The following is a 22057-nucleotide window of genomic DNA, read 5'->3' on the forward strand; positions in this document are numbered from 1 at the left end:
TTATAAAACTAACCTTGGAAGGGCATGTGGGTGGCTTAGTCAGTAAAGCACCCTACTCTTGGTTTTGGCTCAGATCACAATCTCAGGGTTCGTGATATCAAGCCCCACATTGCGCTCCATGCTGAGCAGGAGCCTGCTTAGGATTCTCTCTCCCTCTCTCCTCCCCCCTCCCTGCCACTGAAAATAAACTTGTAAAAAACTATTAACACTAACCTTTGAGTGTTTTCTCCAAAATGCAGACTGTGAACAGCTATATTCTACACAAATGAAAAAAATAAATACCTTTTAATCTTAATTTGTGGAAATCATGTCTTAGAAATAATCTTTTTCCCCTCTTAAGAGTCAAATTGAATGCATAGCTCAAGAAATATGGTTGTCCCATGGCAAAAAATTCAGGCACTTAGAGAGCAATGTTCACTGCTCTCTGAAAACTACAAGTAAAGAATATTTAGAACCCAAGATTCCAAGAACTTAAGAAATACAGAAATCTGGAGAAATAAATAACTTACTTGTCTTCATGAAGCTGTCCATCAACCTAATTTAGTTTACTGAACTTTGCTTAGTATACTATTTCAAAGAGATCACATTTTATTTTAAATTTTATTTGAGAGAGAGAAAGAGAGAGAGAGAGCACACAGGGGAGGGGCAGTGATGGAGGGAGAGAATCCCAAGCAGGCTCTGTGCTGTCAGCACAGAGCCCCACATGGGCATAATCTCTTGACCTGAGCTTTGATCAAGAGTCAGATGCTTAACCAACTAAGCTATCTAGGAACCCCTCAAATAGAGCATGTTTTAGAAGAGTTAGTTCTATAAACTTCTAAGCAAATTTCCCTGGAACACTTGAAAAACCTGAAAGTGAACAAAACTTGTGAGGATCTAAGGTAATTTAGGATTCTAGGTTCCAGAAGTGTAAGACTGAAGATTTCTGCTGTATTTCAAAAAGATGGACTTTCAAGAATGCACTTCCCTTAAGCTTTTCCACACAAGTGCTGATCCTGGGTATAGCCTAGACCACAAGAATTTACAATTGGAGGATAAACAACCACACAAACTTCTGTCTTTTACACATTTGTCAGAAAGTTCAGGGGTACCATTGACCTGAGACAGTGCTCAAAAAGAAGAGAAGACAAGAAGCTAAACAGGGTATGTCTGTATGTAGGGGGCAGTTATTAAGCCATGTAGAACTTTGCAGTTAGTGGGTTTTCAAAATGCTATAGAGAGCTAGAAATAAGTATGAATGGAAAGTTCCATTTCTACAATGAGTAGAGAACCAGGTGTTGTGCAACATGGGCTAAGGACAAATGAGGATTCAAAATTTCTGAAAGCCCTCATTTTTCTCTTTTCAGGTATGACAGAATGAAAATGTATTTCAAAGAAATCAAATAAAACATTTTGTCACTAAAAAAATGTCACCAGGCTCGTTAAGTACCAGTCACATAATGAATGGCTAATAAAAACTCTATGTAATCCTGCTTCCTTTTTCCTATGGTTTTCTTGTGGCTACTGGCTGGTAAGCTCAATTGATTAGGTCACAATGCTAATGACCCAAGGGTCAAAGGTATATTGTCAAAGGCTCTCTTCCCACATAGTTAATTGGCTTTTCTCTTTCATTCTATCGCTACAAACTATATATGCCTCCTGCAGCCACCTTACAATTACATGCCCTTTGTCAGGAGGTAGAGGATACACTTCTGTGCTAATTCCTTACTGTGACTGAAAGAATACTTTATAGCTTGTGCCTTTTGTTCCACTGAAAGTGAGTCAGCAGCATTACCTGTGTGATGTGGGCCATTTTAATGGTACCTTAGCAATCTTAAAAGATTATTGCTATAGACAAATGCAGTGAAGAAGGGGTATGTGTCTTAGTTGGCTTGGGCTGCTACTAAAAACTTCCATAGACCAAGTGGTATAAACAACAGAAATTTATTTATCACAGTACTAGATGCTGACAAGTACCAGATCAAGGTGCCAGCAGATTAGGTTTCTGGTTGAGTATCCTCTTCGTGGCTTGCAGACAGCCACCTTCTCCCTGTGTCCTCACGTGGTAGAAAGAGAGTGTGTGTGTATGTTGGTGTGTGTGCCTGCCCCAGATTTCTTGTCTCTGCCTCTCTTCACATAAGGGCACTAATCCCATCATGGGACCTCTATCTCTATCCTTAGAAATCATCTAAACCTAATTAACTCTCAAAGTCCCAACTTCCAAATACCATCACACTGGGGGGTTAGGGTTTCAACATATGAATTGCGTGGGAAGGAGACACAAACGTTCAGTCCATAACAGGGTGATAATGTGATTCCTCTGTAGCAATGTTTCCCAAAGGGTGCTCTGTAGACCACCAGCATTCAAATCACCTGGAGTTATAGTCAAAATGCACATTCTTGGGCCCTCCTACCAGATCTAGAGTAGTAGCACAATTTCTAGAGGTGGGACTTACAGGTTCATTTTATAATAAGTCCCCTTCCCCCAGGTGATTATAAAATACTTCATGTTTGAGAATCAGTGCCTAGAGCAGTAGTCCTTAAGAGGTCACCATCAGAACACCCAAGGACCTTTGTTATAATTCACATGCCTGTACCACAACTCCAGGCCTACTGAGTCAAAATCTCTTCTGAGGATAGTCCTGGGCATCTGTGGCGGTGGTAATAAAATATTGCTAATGAGATGCTAGCAGACCATGTACTACCTCATTTAATCCCCACAGCAACCCTTTGAGATAATTACTTCATTATGCATAGATACTGACGCAGGCTCACAGAAGTGACCTGCTCATAATTACAGTGCTACTAAGCAATGATCTTGCAGTGGTGCATTCCTGTGTGGAATACTGTTGCCCTAGAGATTGATTTCAAGTCCTTTCAGGGATACCACATTTTATAAATTCTCTGATCTCTCACATGGTGAGGCATCCAGAGCCTAAAAGGATGCTGTCCTTTCCTTCACTGTGTTCAGAATTGCGGAGCTGTTTGTCAACAACCTAAGAAGGATTAACTGAAACTAAACTAAAAAAAGAATAAGTGTTCAAGGTTCTTTAGTCAAATGCTTTCATTCCTACTCAAAGGAAAAACACAGAAAATTGCTTTTAGAATTAAGAAAGAAAAAATGCTTACACTTAGACTCCAGATTTTTCCAAAGCAAAAGAAATAGAAAGCTCATCACACACAACAAAATGCTCTGGGTCAAATTAAAGCACTAAAAATTAATGCTTATGTGATAACCTAGATGCTTGACTTTGTAGCCCAAAGAAAATTCTTGTGGTGTTCAGATAAGTTTTTTTTGTGATCTGGTAGCTGGCTACTGCAGGAGATGAGGTTTAACAGTCCCAATAGCAATTTAGTTTAGTAGAAATAATTTAAGAACTGGGAGGAGCCAGATACATTAGAAATTTAGAATAATTTAAGCCATATATCACAAAATACTGACCTGAGAAACTTGTCTATTGAAACTTAGGGCAGCGTTGGGGGAAAGGGGGTATCTTAAAGGCAGAACGATCTACTGTGGAGATTTTGGAGGGAGGAGCCAAAAGAGCAGAAGGGAAAAATATATGTGCACCAATATCTACTTTAGCCACTTTTCTCAAACTAGGATTCATTCTGTGCTACTTTCAGCACCATTTGTCTCAGAATCTCTCTCTACCTCTTCAGTTACAAATGTCCTGTCATCTGCAGCACTTTTTTTTAAGTTTATTTATTTTAAGAGAGTGAGTGAATGCACATGTGTGGGTAAGTGGGAAAAGGGCAGAGAAAGAGAGAGAGAATTCCAAGCAGGCTCTGTGCTGTCAGTGTGGAGCTGGATGCAGGGCAAGATCCCACAACCATGAGATTATGACCTGAGCGGAAATCAAGAGTCAGACACTTAACCAACTGAGCCACCCAGGTGCCCCTGCAGCACTTCTAATTAATCTCCCAAATTATTAGGCTCTACATTTCTGCCATGGTTTCAGTTATACTGATAACACAGAAACTTACAAAACACCAATAGAAAAAAAAAAAGCAAAACATGTTTATACACCACTAACCATATTCAGGATTGATGTACTGACTGAACTTTGCCATGACCTCCACAGTGGAAAGGTGCCCTGAAATTCGTCCATTTTATTATTTTCTTCCTCCAGCCCTTTTTGGCCTCTCACTTTACATGTCCTCACTGTAATCCTTCTTCCACTGTGTCACCTCCTATATAAACATCCATGTTTTGTCATAGGTTCTACATTTGAACAACCATTCATTTTATAAACATTACAAGTAAAATACATGGTCCTGCAAAGAATATTACAGTTGTACTTTAGGTCTACATACTCTATGATGTCAACAAGAGAGACACAAGACACATTAATTTACAGTTTTGTGTTCAGCACGAGAGCCATGTAATATTCTACATATATTTAGTTCTCCAGAATGTAGCTTAATCAATATGGCACTTCAGGCAACCTGAAATACTGAGGGCAACATAAAACTAAGATTGTCAGACCAGGAAATTTTATGTCCACTGATTGGAGTTTAACTGCTTTGGAAGCTGCAGGAGGTATATATATTTAGAGGATTATAGTAAAGTCAATGATAGGAAAAAGTCAAGCTGATGTGTTTAAAAGGTACTGAGGGAGAGAGAACTCTGTGCTTCATACCCCAAGGCAGGGACTTCCAGGTTCTAGTCCTTGCCTGCCAAACTTGAGCACTATAGTGGCTTCAATGACATTTTCCACCTCTGAGTATCATCAGGCATTTATAAAGTGAATGCCCCACATAGGAAAACCTGCAGTACCACTTTGAGCCAACCAGTGACACTCTCTGTGTCTCAGTTTTGGCACCTGCCACGTAGGGTGGGCAGTTAAACTACCTGCTTTTAGATGTCTTTGATCCCTATGATTTTAGCACCAAGGTCTGGTTTATCTTGAAGGGTTGTTCCAAGGCTCAATTGAAATATTTGATATATGAAGGCTATAAAAACTTTAATGTTCTATACAAATATAAAAGTGTTTTCAATTATGCATCTCCAAATATAACCAACAACTTGCATGTGCTCTCCAAAACCAAGCAAATGGATTTCTGGGCTTCGATTTCTGACTAGTCCCAAGACATATGATTTTACTTTGTTCCAATTTTCAGAAGCAGAAGAGCAAAAGGTTCAAATTATGATCTTTATTAAGAAGGTTCTAAGCCGTTTAGAAATGCTGGGCACATAAGTGGCTAGGCCAATCTTTTCACTGCTATGTGGGCCCCCTGAATAGCTTTTACTGTGAAGACTAATAAAAATGATAGGAGAGTTGAAACTGAGCAAAATTAGATTAAATTTCAATCTGTATTCTGCAATGCTTTCTGATGGGGAGGACACTTTCATGTATGCTTCTAATCTCTTTACATGGTTTATAGACCAGCTATTAGTTAATAGGTTTTGGCATGAGGTTAATATTTAGGTATTTGAAAATTCATGTGCTGCATGCCTGTGTGTATATATTAAGGAGCTGAATCTGCATATTCACTTCAGAAACACTGAATCCAAAGGCAAGCCTAGAATCTTATTTGCATGAAGGAAACTATTCAGATGCCCAAGTGAAACACTGCAGAAGACATTCTTTTTATTAAACAAGCATCCATTAAGAACTCAATAGGTGCCACACACTAATTGCTGGGAACAGAAAGATGAAAAAGAAATGTCCTTATCTTAAGAGCTGATGCATTCTAAAATAGAGAAACCATGGTCATCTCCTATGACACTAAGACTTATATTTAGAATAAATAATGGAAGGTAAAGATATCCAAACCCTCCCTGAGGTGGTGATAGGGATATTGATCAGTACCCTAGGAAGAAGGAATTTAAGAATATACTTGGAATTTTTATTCAATCTGAATTACACTACTTTCTGACTAAATAATACACTAGGGACATTCTATTTATTTTGATATACCTTTTTCAAGGCACGCACACTGTGCCACTGTTTACACAACTACAAAAGCAGGCAAGGTCAAGAGCAACCATACCAGCTGCTGTGGTTGGTTAATGGACAAAGATGTTCAAATGTAACTAAAGCAAAAGTAACAAAGGATTACATACTAATGGTGAACAAATTGCTTCAAAGTACCCAACTAAATTCAATGAGATGGACCCTAAAACCCATCTGAAGTGGGAACAAAGAGAGATTGAAAATGTGTGTACATAAAAAAGAGACTGATGGGGTGCCTGGGTGGTTCAGTCAGTTAAGGTTAAGCATCTGACACTTGATTTCAGCTCAGGTCATGTCTCACAGTTCCTGAGTTAGAGCCCCCCATCAGGCTCTGTACTGACAGTGCAGAACCTGTTTGGGATTCTCTGTAACCCTCTCTCTGCTCCTCCATGTTCACACATGCATGGACTCTCTCAAAAATAAATAAACATTAAAAAATAAATATTTAAAAAGAGACTGATAAAACTAGCATGAGCTTGATTTTCCATTCATATTAAGGGTTGGTATACTTTCTTCCAACATGGTGAACAGGCAACAAATAATTTTAGTTTATAATTATATACATATACATATGTTTGTATATGTACACACACACTTTAGATGGGTGAATTTATGGTATGTTATTTATATCCCAATAATGTTAAAATGTCAATGTATATATATATATAATCTCAAAATGTCAATAATATATATATAATATTATTGAGATATAAGTAACATACCATAAATTCACCATCTAAAGTGTACAAGGCATTGGTTTTTAGTATATTCAGAGATTTGCTTAATCATCAATATAATCAATTTTAGACATTTTTATCACTCCAAAAAGAACCCTCATACCACTTAATAGTTACTCCCCATTGATGCAAATCCATGCCCCAAGCTCATCCCCAGACAACAACTAATATTACTACCTCTATTGATTTTCCTATTCTGAACATGTCATAAAAATGGAATTATATAATATATGGCATTCTATATCTGGTTCCCTCCACTTAACATAATGTTGTCAAATCTCACCCATTTTGTAGAAAGTGTCAACATTCCATTCCTTTTCCATGGGTGATTAATATTCTACTATATCTATATACCAAAATTTGTCTACTTATCAGTTGATGGACATTTGGGTCATTTTCACTTTTTAGTTATTGTGATAAATCATATCACTTCTTACATTAGTTTCTAATGTACATATATCTAAGCACTGGTCCAGATATTAAAAGATACCATTCTTGATTTCCCAATTCCTTGCCAAGTCACCCAAAATTAATAAAACATATATAGAAAAACCAGATAATAGCTCTTCAATAGGTACATAATAGGCACTTGAATATTTCCTGATTCAGTGAATCAATGAATGAGAGAAAGGTTTCCTTCAACCCCTACCTCTCCTTTCAGTCATATCCTTATCAGTGCCACCTGGATACTATGTCAAAAATATTAGAGCTGGAAAAGAACACGGAGTCCAGGATTCATTCATTTATGATTAAAGACCCACATATATCAAAAACACCAAATGAGCTTTTTAAAAATATCTATTGCTGCCCCCCCCACCACTTCCAGAGAACCTAATTAGTTCAGTAACTTTTGGGGATGAGGCCATAGGAAGCTGCCTTTGTAACAAGCATCCCAGGTAATTCCAATGTATCCTAAAGTTTGAGAATTATGTAGTCCAACCTTTCCATTCTACAGAAAATTTAGAACTAGCATGGGGAAGTGACATGCTCAAGGTCACAGAGTATGTCAGAGATAAAATCACAGGGAGCTGAGTTATGAATCCCAATATAGCATTTTTCATTACCTTGGGTACCCTTTGTCACATCCTCACCTTTTCCCTGTGAATAGATACTTCTCTCACAGACTTGCTCTATAAGTGTGTCTGACACATCTTAAATGCTCAAAAGTTATCATTTTTTAAGTTTTGTCCTGTGTGAACCAGATAATAAAAGCGTCTTCTATTTTGGCACTGTTTGCTACAAGTATAAAGTAGCAAATATAAGGCCCAAGAAGAGAATACCAGACCCAGGAGGAAGGTCTCTGTGGTTCCTGACCCAAATGTTGAAAAAAAGCCTAACTGGAAAACTCTCCAACCATGGACTTTTGGTGGCCAAAGAAGCTGTTTAGTGACATTTCCTATCCAAGGTTCTGAAACCACTGTGTACCCCCACTGTGATCTATTTAAAGGAGCCAGCTCCTCTTAGAAAACAGTTTCTCCCAAGTTTTTGATCAGAGGGAAATCATAAAGTAGGTGAGATTCAGCCATGACTAAAAGGTAGTAGAAATTTTTCTAAGTGAAAGTTGACATGCCTATCAAAAAGACTCAGGGCAAACCCATTACCATGAATCATACCATCCTCATTGCTCTGCACCTTAACTTTTTTTCCCCTGATTTCTGATCTTATTTGTTACTCTTAGAACATCTCTTTTTTGACTGGACTTGTTGGCCCTCTTGTTTAGGGGCCTTCTCACAACATACCAACAGACGTCATCTTATTTAGAGAGACTAAAATGTCTTCAGATTCTGTGACCTCTTTTGGGCCCCAGGCAATGAGGCATAGTAGTATCAGTGAGTCCAGGAATATCCTTCTCTCCTTTTTTCACAATGATCAAGTTGAGAACACTGAGATTGGTGTCCATAATGCACCCCAAACACATTCGTGCTTTCTTTCTCCATTCCTCCCTAGTCTGTAGCAGAAATGCTCCTTACTCAGCAGCAGGTAGACACAGCCATGAGACAAGACACCCTGCTTCATGAGGAAGCCTTGTTTGTCATTGCCACCACTGATTCAGACCATGTAACCCTTCAATTCTTCACCCAGAGCATCAGCAGCAACTTCTATGGTCATACACTTCTCCTAAAAGATACAAAGTTTGGACTCATCTACCACTTCAATGAGTTTCTGGCAGCCAGTAACTGGGAAAGAGATGTTCATCTTTTTTTTTTTGTTTGTTTGTTTGTTTTTTATTTTTTTATTTTTTTTTATTTTTTTTTTAATATATGAAATTTACTGTCAAATTGGTTTCCATACAACACCCAGTGCTCATCCCAAAAGGTGCCCTCCTCAATACCCATCACCCACCCTGCCCTCCCTCCCACCCCCCATCAACCCTCAGTTTGTTCTCAGTTTTTAACAGTCTTTTATGCTTTGGCTCTCTCCCACTCTAACTTTTTTTTTTTTTTCCTTCCCCTCCCCCATGGGTTTCTGTTATGTTTCTCAGGATCCACATAAGAGTGAAACCATATGGTATCTGTCTTTCTCTGTATGGCTTATTTCACTTAGCATCACACTCTCCAGTTCCATCCATGTTGCTACAAAAGGCCATATTTCATTTTTTCTCATTGCCACGTAGTATTCCATTGTGTATATAAACCACAATTTCTTTATCCATTCATCAGTTGATGGACATTTAGGCTCTTTCCATAATTTGGCTATTGTTGAGAGTGCCGCTATAAACATTGGGGTACAGGTGTCCCTATGCATCAGTACTCCTGTATCCCTTGGATAAATTCCTAGCAGTGCTATTGCTGGGTCATAGGGTAGGTCTATTTTTAATTTTCTGAGGAACCTCCACACTGCTTTCCAGAGCGGCTGCACCAATTTGCATTCCCACCAACAGTGCAAGAGGGTTCCTGTTTCTCCACATCATCTCCAGCATCTATAGTCTCCTGATTTCTTCATTTTGGCCACTCTGACTGGCGTGAGGTGGTATCTGAGTGTGGTTTTGATTTGTATTTCCCTGATAAGGAGCGACGTTGAACATCTTTTCATGTGCCTGTTGGCCATCCGGATGTCTTCTTTAGAGAAGTGTCTATTCATGTTTTCTGCCCATTTCTTCACTGGGTTATTTGTTTTTCGGGTGTGGAGTTTGATGAGCTCTTTATAGATTTTGGATACTAGCCCTTTGTCCGATGTGTCATTTGCAAATATCTTTTCCCATTCCGTTGGTTGCCTTTTAGTTTTGTTGGTTGTTTCCTTTGCTGTGCAGAAGCTTTTTATCTTCATAAGGTCCCAGTAATTCACTTTTGCTTTTAATTCCCTTGCCTTTGGGGATGTGCCGAGTAAGAGATTGCTACGGCTGAGGTCAGAGAGGTCTTTTCCTGCTTTCTCCTCTAAGGCTTTGATGGTTTCCTGTCTCACATTCAGGTCCTTTATCCATTTTGAGTTTATTTTTGTGAATGGTGTGAGAAAGTGGTCTAGTTTCAACCTTCTGCATGTTGCTGTCCAGTTCTCCCAGCACCATTTGTTAAAGAGACTGTCTTTTTTCCATTGGATGTTCTTTCCTGCTTTGTCAAAGATGAGTTGGCCATACGTTTGTGGGTCTAGTTCTGGGGTTTCTATTCTATTCCATTGGTCTATGTGTCTGTTTTTATGCCAATACCATGCTGTCTTGATGATGACGGCTTTGTAGTAGAGGCTAAAGTCTGGGATTGTGATGCCTCCTGCTTTGGTCTTCTTCTTCAAAATTACTTTGGCTATTCGGGGCCTTTTGTGGTTCCATAGGAATTTTAGGATTGCTTGTTCTAGTTTCGAGAAGAATGCTGGTGCAATTTTGATTGGGATTGCATTGAATGTGTAGATAGCTTTGGGTAGTATTGACATTTTGACAATATTTATTCTTCCAATCCATGAGCAGGGAATGTCTTTCCATTTCTTTATATCTTCTTCAATTACCTGCATAAGCTTTCTATAGTTTTCAGCATACAGATCTTTTACATCTTTGGTTAGATTTATTCCTAGGTATTTTATGCTTCTTGGTGCAATTGTGAATGGGATCAGTTTCTTCATTTGTCTTTCTGTTGCTTCATTATTAGTGTATAAGAATGCAACTGATTTCTGCACATTGATTTTGTATCCTGCAACTTTGCTGAATTCATGTATCAGTTCTAGCAGACTTTTGGTGGAGTCTATCGGATTTTCCATGTATAATATCATGTCATCTGCAAAAAGCGAAAGCTTGACTTCATCTTTGCCAATTTTGATGCCTTTGATTTCCTTTTGTTGTCTGATTGCTGATGCTAGAACTTCCAGCACTATATTAAACAACAGCGGTGACAGTGGGCATCCCTGTCGTGTTCCTGATCTCAGGGAAACAGCTCTCAGTTTTTCCCCGTTGAGGATGATGTTAGCTGTGGGCTTTTCATAAATGGCCTTTATGATCTTTAAGTATGTTCCTTCTATCCCGACTTTCTCAAGGGTTTTTATTAAGAAAGGGTGCTGGATTTTGTCAAAGGCCTTTTCTGCATCGATTGACAGGATCATATGGTTCTTCTCTTTTTTTTTGTTAATGTGATGTATCACGTTGATCGATTTGCGAATGTTGAACCAGCCCTGCATCCCAGGAATGAATCCCACTTGATCATGTTGAATAATTCTTTCTATATGCTGTTGAATTCGATTTGCTAGTATCTTATTAAGAATTTTTGCATCCATATTCATCAGGGATATTGGCCTGTAGTTCTCTTTTTTTACTGGGTCTGTCTGGTTTAGGAATCAAAGTAATACTGGCTTCATAGAATGAGTCTGGAAGTTTTCCTTCCCTTTCTATTTCTTGGAATAGCTTGAGAAGGATAGGTATTAACTCTGCTTTAAATGTCTGGTAGAACTCCCCTGGGAAGCCATCTGGTCCTGGACTCTTATTTGTTGGGAGATTTTTGATAACCGATTCAACTTCTTCGCTGGTTATGGGTCTGTTCAAGCTTTCTATTTCCTCCTGATTGAGTTTTGGAAGAGTGTGGGTGTTTAGAAATTTGTCCATTTCTTCCAGGTTGTCCAATTTGCTGGCATATAATTTTTCATAGTATTCCCTGATAATTGTTTGTATCTCTGAGGGATTGGTTGTAATCATTCCATTTTCATTCATGATTTTATCTATTTGGGTCATCTCCCTTTTCTTTTTGAGAAGCCTGGCTGGAGGTTTGTCAATTTTATTTATTTTTTCAAAAAACCAACTCTTGGTTTCGTTGATCTGCTCTACAGTTTTTTTAGATTCTATATTGTTTATTTCTGCTCTGATCTTTTTTTTTTTTTTAATTTTTTTTTTCAACGTTTTTTATTTATTTTTGGGACAGAGAGAGACAGAGCATGAACGGGGGAGAGGCAGAGAGAGAGGGAGACACAGAATCGGAAACAGGCTCCAGGCTCCGAGCCATCAGCCCAGAGCCTGACGCGGGGCTCGAACTCACGGACCGCGAGATCGTGACCTGGCTGAAGTCGGACGCTTAACCGACTGCACCAACCAGGCGCCCCTCTGCTCTGATCTTTATTATTTCTCTTCTTCTGCTGGGTTTAGGCTGCCTTTGCTGTTCTGCTTCTATTTCCTTTAGGTGTGGTGTTAGATTTTGTATTTGGGATTTTTCTTGTTTCTTGAGATAGGCCTGGATTGCAATGTATTTTCCTCTCAGGACTGCCTTCGCTGCATCCCAAAGCGTTTGGATTGTTGTATTTTCATTTTCGTTTGTTTCCATATATGTTTTAATTTCTTCTCTAATTGCCTGGTTGACCCACTCATTCGTTAGTAGGGTGTTCTTTAACCTCCATGCTTTTGGAGGTTTTCCAGACTTTTTCCTGTGGTTGATTTCAAGCTTCATAGCATTGTGGTCTGAAAGTATGCATGGTATAATTTCAATTCTTGTAAACTTATGAAGGGCTGTTTTGTGACCCAGTATATGATCTATCTTGGAGAATGTTCCATGTGCACTCGAGAAGAAAGTATATTCTGTTGCTTTGGGATGCAGAGTTCTAAATATATCTGTCAAGTCCATCTGATCCAATGTATCATTCAGGGCCCTTGTTTCTTTATTGACTGTGTGTCTAGATGATCTATCCATTTCTGTAAGTGGGGTGTTAAAGTCCCCTGCAATGACCACATTCTTATCAATAAGGTTGCTTATGTTTATGAGTAATTGTTTTATATATCTGGGGGCTCCGGTATTCGGCGCATAGACATTTATAATAGTTAGCTCTTCCTGGTGGATAGACCCTGTGATTATTATATAATGCCCTTCTTCATCTCTTGTTACAGCCTTTAATTTAAAGTCTAGTTTGTCTGATATAAGTATGGCTACTCCAGCTTTCTTTTGGCTTCCAGGAGCATGATAAATAGTTCTCCATCCCCTCACTCTCAATCTAAAGGTGTCCTCAGATCTAAAATGAGTCTCTTGTAGACAGCAAATAGATGGGTCTTGTTTTTTTATCCATTCTGATACCCTATGTCTTTTGGTTGGCGCATTTAATCCATTTACATTCAGTGTTATTATAGAAAGATATGGGTTTAGAGTCATTGTGATGTCTGTATGTTTTATGCTTGTAGTGATGTCTCTGGTACTTTGTCTCACAGGATCCCCCTTAGGATCTCTTGTAGGGCTGGTTTCGTGGTGACAAATTCCTTCAGTTTTTGTTTGTTTGGGAAGACCTTTATCTCTCCTTCTATTCTAAATGACAGACTTGCTGGATAAAGGATTCTCGGCTGCATATTTTTTCTGTTTAGCACACTGTAGATATCGTGCCAAGCCTTTCTGGCCTGCCAAGTTTCAAAGGAGAGATCAGTCACGAGTCTTATAGGTCTCCCTTTATATGTGAGGGCACGTTTATCCCTTGCTGCTTTCAGAATTTTCTCTTTATCCTTGTATTTTGCCAGTTTCACTATGATATGTCGTGCAGAAGATCGATTCAAGTTACGTCTGAAGGGAGTTCTCTGTGCCTCTTGGATTTCAATGCCTTTTTCCTTCCCCAGTTTAGGGAAGTTCTCAGCTATTATTTCTTCAAGTACCCCTTCAGCACCTTTCCCTCTCTCTTCCTCCTCTGGGATACCAATTATGCGTATATTATTTTTTTTTAGTGTATCACTTAGTTCTCTAATTTTCCCCTCATACTCCTGGATTTTTTTATCTCTCTTTCTTTCAGCTTCCTCTTTCTCCATAACTTTATCTTCTAGTTCACCTATTCTCTCCTCTGCCTCTTCAAGCCGAGCCATCGTAGTTTCCATTTTGTTTTGCATTTCGTTTAAAGCGTTTTTCAACTCCTCGTGACTGTTCCTTAGTCCCTCGATCTTTGTGGCAAGAGATTCTCTGCTGTCCTGTATACTGTTTTCAAGCCCAGCGATTAATTTTATGACTATTATTCTAAATTCACTTTCTGTTATATTATTTAAATCCTTTTTGATCGGTTCATTAGCTGTTGTTATTTCCTGGAGATTCTTCTGAGGGGAATTCTTCCGTTTGGTCATTTTGGAGAGTCCCTGGCGTGGTGAGGACCTGCAGGGCACTTCCCCTGTGCTGTGGTGTATAACTGGAGTTAGTGGGCGGGGCCGCAGTCCGACCCGATGTCTGCCCCCAGCCCACTGCTGGGGCCACAGTCAGACTGGTGTGTGCCTTCTCTTCCCCTTTCCTAGGGGCGGGATTCACTGTGGGGTGGTGTGTCCCGTCTGGGCTACTTGCACACTGCCAGGCTTGTGTTGCTGGGGATCTGGCGTATTAGCTGGGGTGGGTAGGCAAGGTGCATGGGGGCTGGAGGGGCAGGCTTAGCTCGCTTCTCCTTAGGTGATCCACTTCAGGAGGAGCCCTGTGGCAGCGGGAGGGAGTCGGATCCGCTGCCGGAGGTTTGGCTCCGCAGAAGCACAGAGTTGGGTGTTTGCACGGAGCGAGCAAGTTCCCTGGCAGGAACTGGTTCCCTTTGGGATTTTGGCTGGGGGATGGGCGAGGGAGATGGCGCTGGCGCCTTTGTTCCCCGCCAAGCTGAGCTCTGTCGTCCGGGGGCTCAGCAGCTCTCCCTCCCTTTGTCCTCCAGCCTTCCCGCTTTCCGAGCAGAGCTGTTAACTTATGACCTCCCAGACGCTAAGTCGCGCTTGCTGTCGGAACACAGTCTGTCCGGCCCCTCCGCTTTTGCCAGCCAGACTCGGGGGCTCTGCTTGGCGGGCGAGCCGCCCCTCCGCCCCGGCTCCCTCCCGCCAGTCCGTGGAGCGCGCACCGCCTCGCCGCCCTTCCTACCCTCTTCCGTGGGCCTCTAGTCTGCGCTTGACTCCGGAGACTCCCTTCTGCTAATCCTCTGGCGGTTTTCTGGGTTCTTTAGGCAGGTGTAGGTGGAATCTAAGTGATCGGCAGGACGCGCTGTGAGCCCCGCGTCCTCCTACGCCGCCATCTTCCGGAACCCCCAAACCTTTGTCAAGAGATGTTCATCTTAATCCTAAAGCAGCTTACCCCCTCCAAGGTGCCACAAAAGACAGTATACCTTAACTTTTTGAAAATTATTTTTTTCAAATATTTATATAGTACTACAAGATTAACATAAAACAGCAGTATTCTGCTCCCTCCTCCTGAGTCCTTCTTCCTAAAGACAATTTTGAACTTTTTAAGCTATTTCTTTTGTTATTTATCTCCATGGTTACAAATAATATGCTCTTAGTTTTACTTAATTAGCCAATATTATATATTACTACTGACTTCTTAATATGGAAGATAATGACCGGTTACCTTCCCTCAATTCTTCAGATATAGCTATACCAAAGTTTTACACGATTAGGAATATTTACTTCCAAACTAAATAGTATATTATAACTTAATTTCCTTTCTTATACAACTTTTTGTTTTCGCTGGAGTTAGTAATTGTCTCATTTTTATTTGAGGGAGCTTTCATTTCACTTCTTTTTTCTATGTGAAGTAGCAGACAGTGTCAACTGTTGAGTGAGTAGAGAGGTAGTTGAAAAGGAAATTTGAAATAGTCAGTTTGGGGCTAGAGGGAAAGAAGTCATTAGTGAACACAGAATATCTAGGTAACATTGAGGGTTCAAATGAGGTGAAAAGTCATGAATTTATAAGTGATACCAGTCTACAAAACTGTGTGATTTTTTTCCAACTGTGCTCAATTGTAAGAAAGGAGGCAATGGACAATTATTCCAGGGTTGAGTTTCACCAAAACGATTCAATGGAAAGAAAAGGATGGGCAATGGAACAAAAGTTGAAGATATCAAATAACAGAAGTGAAATGAAAGATCTACTTCCTTCCACCACACCGTTGACACACACACACACACACACACACACACGTATATCTTTCTCCTTGGTTATAATTGAGGAGGGTCCTTCTTCTGTATAATGTTAACCTATCTGCCTAGGAGGATAATGAAAGACATGAAATTCCTGAACACAGAATCCAGTAGAATTATTTACTTTGATCAAAACACTAAGAATTAGAGGAGTAAAGGAAAGGAGGGGAAAGGGAGGTGTGTGCACACACAAACTCACATGCAAGTGTAGAGCTAGAAAGTCAAGTATAACAGTGAAATAAAAGATGACAGGATCGGCTTGAATGGGGAATATAGTTTGAGATAAATGGTGAATATTTGGAATAGCTACAATGGAGAACTGATGGGAGATAAAGTTTAATAGGCACATATAAAAAGTCTTCCTAGCAGCTCTGGAGACCCCAGATGAGGCTGGAGACCATACACTGGTTGTGGCACTAGACCTGATAAAAGTATGATTTTCTGCAAGGATAGTTCAGCCATAGATGTTGGAGCATAGAAAGTGGTGGTTAGATGGATCCAAGAATGGTGGTTGGGTAGGTGGGGGTATGGGCAGGTTTAGTGACAAGATGAATCTAGAATTAGATAACGATATTAGCAAGAGGAACATACTACAGGGTTTAGGCTGGGTAAGAAAGGAAACAATATCACAAAAGGGTCACAAGGCTTCTCACTAGGCTCAACTTGAAAATAATTGTACATTTTAGGTTCCAAAGCAAAAGGTTCAGGGGTATTCCCATTACTCTTTTCAGTTGAAAAATGCAGTTATCTTTCTATCATCAGACTACAAGTAATACCTCTAAATAATAATTGGGCTTTTGATTAATATGTATCATACTACTAATGCCTCATATTACCTTTTTAAAAAAGAAAAAAAAAAGACAAAATAGAAGAGTTGAAAGATTTATGTCCATGGCACAATCTGAGGCTTTAAGTCAATTTTAATATCATGCATTTTTATGATTATAGAAGTAACATACCCTAATATAGAAAATTTGAAAGCTACACAAAGGAATCCAAAGAACCTCTTATAAAGGCCTTCAGGAAAAAAAATAACTAAATTACTTTAGCATATATATGTATATAGAGTTTTGTGTCATGTTTAAATGCAATGGTTTCTGGAGCTAGACTGGCTGGGTTCTTATCCCAGAACAGTCATTTTAATAGCTATATACAAATAAATATATATGAGATTTTTCAATACATATATATGAGATTTTGGTCACAGTCCTTGGTTCAAACTCACTATCAAAACAACGTATTAAATAATTGTTGAAGATGTGTCATAGATACATGGGGTTCATATTATTCTTCCTAATTTTATCATATTAACCTTAAAAAGTTTTAAAAAGGGGCGCCTGGGTGGCTCAGTCGTTAAGCGTCGGACTTCAGCTCAGGTCACTATCTCGAGGTCCGCGAGTTCGAGCCCCGCGTTGGGCTCTGGGCTGATGGCTCAGAGCCTGGAGCTTGCTTCCGATTCTGTGTCTCCCTCTCTCTCTGCCCCTCCCCCGTTCATGCTGTGTCTCTCTCTGTCTCAAAAATAAATAAACGTTAAAAAAAATTTAAATAAAAAAAAAGTTTTAAAAAATAGTCTTTTCCAATGAGTATTAAAAGGTCAGAAAGAAAAAAATATATTAAGCAACCCATTAAAAAGGGTATTAAATAAGAATTTTGGATTAGACCTTAGGGAAATAGACTTTTTGTATCCTAGAAAGCTGAAGGCAGGTGTTTTGCACAGGGTTATCTGGGCACTGATATGGCTTTCTTTCCCCATCTGAGAGTGTGCCCTTGTTAATGCTGAGTTTGATTCAAGAACCAGAAGAGTCTGTTGTTAGTTCTAAACATCCCCTTAAATGGAAGTTCACAGATTATTAACACAAGTTTTTTTCTTTTTTCAGAATGGTGACATAGACTCTGAGTATAAAAAAAAACAACAACAAACTCATGTTTCAGGGGAAAATCAGCTATATTTTCAGACCTGGCAGGACTATTCCCTGTACAGATAGTGGCACTAGCAGGTATAAATCTATAGGGAACTAGGGATCAGGGTAAGTCCATGACAGGATATTCTGCATCCGCTGCCACCTTATGAAGCTTTCTCCCTAAGTAAATCAGGACATTACAATGTGTGGTCCTTTCCCCACCAATCCGTAACACCAGAAATACTGCAGGTGTTATTAGAATTGGGATGTGAAATACTGCAATAAGCATATGTTGGTATGTATGTATTTGTAATATAAAAAAATAAGAATCCAAATAACACTTTATTATTTGGGGGTGGTTAGCTAATGGATAATTATATTTTGGAGTAAATATAGGTCTCAATCTATCACATATTGTGATTATTTGTCCCAATTTGTCTTTACGTTTCTGTTGTGGTTTTTGCACATATACATTTTCAATGTTAAATAAAATGACCCATTTTTCTTGTTTCTTCCTTTATTTTTATTACAAAATCCTTCCATGTCACTTTTATTTTACTCTAGCTATTACATATTTTCCTTTTTTCACATTTAACACTTGAATCCTTCTGAAATTTACATCTGACTAGCTTATCTTGTCAATGATATAAGCATAAAAATAACTACCACCATGCATTAAGTATTTGAGTACTGTGTGCTGAGATCAGAACTTTATATGCATTAATATCACATATGCTTTTATCATTGTCCCTGGAAATACAAATAACTAAAATCGCATTTTTATTTTTGTTTAATGTTTATTTTTGACAGAGAGAGAGAGACAAAGTGTGAGCAGGGGAGGGGCAGAGAGAGAGGAAGACACAGAATCCAAGGCAGGCTCCAGGTTCTGAGCTGTTAGCATAGAGAACAACCTGGGACTCGAACCCACAAAGGAGATCATGACCCGAGCTGAAGTCTGACGCTTAAATGATTCAGCCACCCAGGCGCCCCAAGCACAAATGTTTTTTTTTAAAAGAAAATTCCAAATCCCTCCACCTATAACTAGCATTTCAGTGAATAATTTTCTATTCATTTTCATATGCTTATATGCACATGTAGATGTATAGAAATACACAGATGTATATAGAAATTGAATTATGCTGTGTTGTAACCTGTATTTGCCATATCAATTCATATCAATAAATGTAGGTTTACATTATCTTTAATGTGTATGTAGTAACTGGCTAAAACAGATCTCAATTTAACTAGTCAATCCAGTATTAGAGCCAGTTAGGTTGTTTATGGCACTTTTTTTTTTTTTACTATACACAAAATGTTAATGAATATTCTTATGTATATATCTTCTAGCACTTTATCTTAGAATAAATTCTAATGAAATTGCTAGATCATAGAAGGTATGTACATTTTACATTTTTATACAGATTGCCAAATACACCTCTGGAAATGTACCAATTTAAATGGTGCATTAGATCATCTATATTCCCACAACCTTACCAAAACTACATTTTAAACTTTCTCTAATCTGATAGGTAAAAACTATTATTTTTTACTTGCAAAGTGAGTTTGTCTATTGGTATTCCTTTTTTATTAATATTCTGTTCATAACTTTTCACCATTTTTCTATTAGGACATTTATTTTTTTAATATGTAGGAGTTATTTATATACTAAGAATATCTACCCTTTGTTATAGGTCACGGATATTTCCTAGTTTTTTTTTTGCCATACAGATTCTTTGAAGGTAAAATTTACTAATCTTTAAGCCTTCAGTCTTCATAAAATGATTAGAAAACCCTCAATCTCAAAACTCTAAAAATATTATAAATATGTTAAATTATAACTAAATAAAATTTAAAATATAAAATATTTTCTAGTACCTTTATAGTTTTTTTCATTTAAATCTTTGATCGCTGGAACTAATTTTGATCTAAATTCTGAATATACACATAGGCTTATTAAATTTCCTTTAAATGACTAGTCCTGTCCTAATCACATTTATTGGGAAAAAACATCTTTTCCCCCAGTCCACAGGTATGAAATGGCTCTTTATTGAAAAATCCATAGTGTATTTGGAAATAGTCTACTATTTCCAAAAGAGACCCTGTTCAGTTACTTGTCTGTCTGCTTCCACACAAGTACCATAGTATTTAATTAGTGTTATTTCTAATACAATTTATATGTGAAAGAGCAAGTTCCTTGTAATTATTCTTCAAATTTTCATCTGGAATTTTGGTGTTTGATGTCATATAAATATTTCCTTTCTCTCTCAAATGGAATCAAAGTGATTCTTATGTTACTGATTTGTGTTCTGAGAGGGAAGGAAAGTGGCAACACTATGGCATTAAAGACTGAATAACTCTGCATAAAACCATAAAAACAGTTGCCTTTGTGAACATGTTTCTAGATGGAAAAAAACATGGAGAACCCTTGTTGCGCAACAGCACTACCCAACAGAACTTTCTACAGCAATGGAAATGTTCTATAGCTGCACTTTCCAATACAGTAATCATTAGCTACATGTGGCTACTGAACAGTTGAAATGTGGCTGGTGTGACTAAGGAACCAATTTTTTAGTTTTATTTCATTGTAACCAATTTAAATTTATACAACCATGTATTTATTGGACAGAGCACTTCTAAAGCTTAACTATTAAAAAATAACTGCCCTATTATACTGTTTCATAGCATTGCTGGATCATAATAGATTTGACAATTATTTAAACTGAAACAATAATTTAGATAGATATTTTCAATAAATGTTAAGGCTAACCCTGAGATCACGATGGCAGTTCAATTAAATATATAATGGATGGCCCCTGTATGCATGGCACTCTTGCAGAATAAGGGACAGATATCATAGCCTTCAAGAAATTTAAACTTTAGTAGAGGAGATAAAGTGATAAATAGCAATAATGTTTTCAGAATAAGGTAAGTACCATAAAAGAAGAATGGACAAAGTATCAAGAGAGTTTCAAGAAGGGAGAAATTATTTTGGCTATGGAGCATGAAAGAGAAATTAAGGAAGGCTGCATGAAAGAGGTGTCACTTAAACTACTTCTTGAATATGGTTCATTTTCAACAAGCAGAGAAGTAGAGATGGGAAAAGGAGGAGAAAGATACTCCAAGTTAAAAGAATGGCATAAGCAGAGGCACACAGTATGACTAACAAAAGTTATGTTGGATAATGGTGAGTGGCCTGGTCCAGCTAAACCATCATGTGAACAGGAAGGTATTTAATGTATCAAGCAATTCTTATTGTTAGAAACTCTCAGATTCCATAAAAATCCACACCACTTAATATCCACTCACTAGGTATCAGTGCTCTTAAGAATTAAATGGACTTCAGGAAGATTAGTCCTAATATGCAGGACATAGTGAATTGGAGAGCAGACTAAAAACAAAAAGAGGCTTTTATAGCAGGCCAGGTCAAGGACGGAAGGGAAGGGAGGTGAGGGAAAGAAAGAAAGGGGGAAAAAGTAAAGGAAAACAAAGAAGGAAAGAATCTAAAGGATTTGACAGGGAGTGGTAGTGGTAGGAATGTAAAGAGAAAAGCTATTCCAGAGACAAAATTCAGGGCATTTAATAAAAGATAGGATGCAGGAGGCAGGAATGGAGGAGACATTCAGAAGTCACAGATGAATGAGATTGAAGGGAAAGGGACACCAAAATAGTGTTTGAATATATTTTACATGCCAATAAAACACCCAGATAGAAGAATAAAGCAAGCCAGGCAAAAAGCATTTGAGAACTCAGGAGGGAAGCCAAGGTACTGCTACATGAAGAGGTCAGATTAAAGGAGGAAAATAAAGCAAGAAGAAGGGTAAAGCTTGGCTCCTTGGCAGAGAGAATATGTATTTAGGTTACTTGATCAAAGATTTGGAGCTATGTCTGTGACTAGGGAAGAGACTGACCGAAGAGAAACTGACCCATAATGGACTCACTCCAGTGCCTCCAAGCTCATTGGGAGCCAGTTCAAAGTGAACCAGTCCAGAGTCTGAATTCATAATAGCTTTAGCCAAATGGACCCATGCAGTACATCTCTGTATCTTATATTGGCCAGGCATGTTTCACTTTGGCAAATCCCTTGGCACTGACAGCTCTGAGTGTAAAGTTAATAAAAAGCTTATTTTCAAGTCCTATCTCAGGATAATTAAGGTACACATTGCACATTTAACATTT

General features: G+C 38.5%; 1 protein-coding gene and 1 pseudogene across 1 annotated transcript in view; both read right to left on the minus strand.

The window, feature by feature from the left end:
* IL1RAPL2 (interleukin 1 receptor accessory protein like 2) overlaps window positions 1-22057 on the minus strand; it is a 1152078-nt gene that overhangs the window by 1125765 nt on the left and 4256 nt on the right. The window lies entirely within an intron of this gene.
* Window positions 8310-8872, minus strand: LOC128773773 (40S ribosomal protein S6-like; annotated as a pseudogene).

Source organism: Panthera pardus, unplaced genomic scaffold (assembly GCF_024362965.1).
Source record: "Panthera pardus isolate Hobbes unplaced genomic scaffold, ASM2436296v1 HiC_scaffold_27, whole genome shotgun sequence".
NCBI lineage: Eukaryota > Metazoa > Chordata > Mammalia > Carnivora > Felidae > Panthera > Panthera pardus.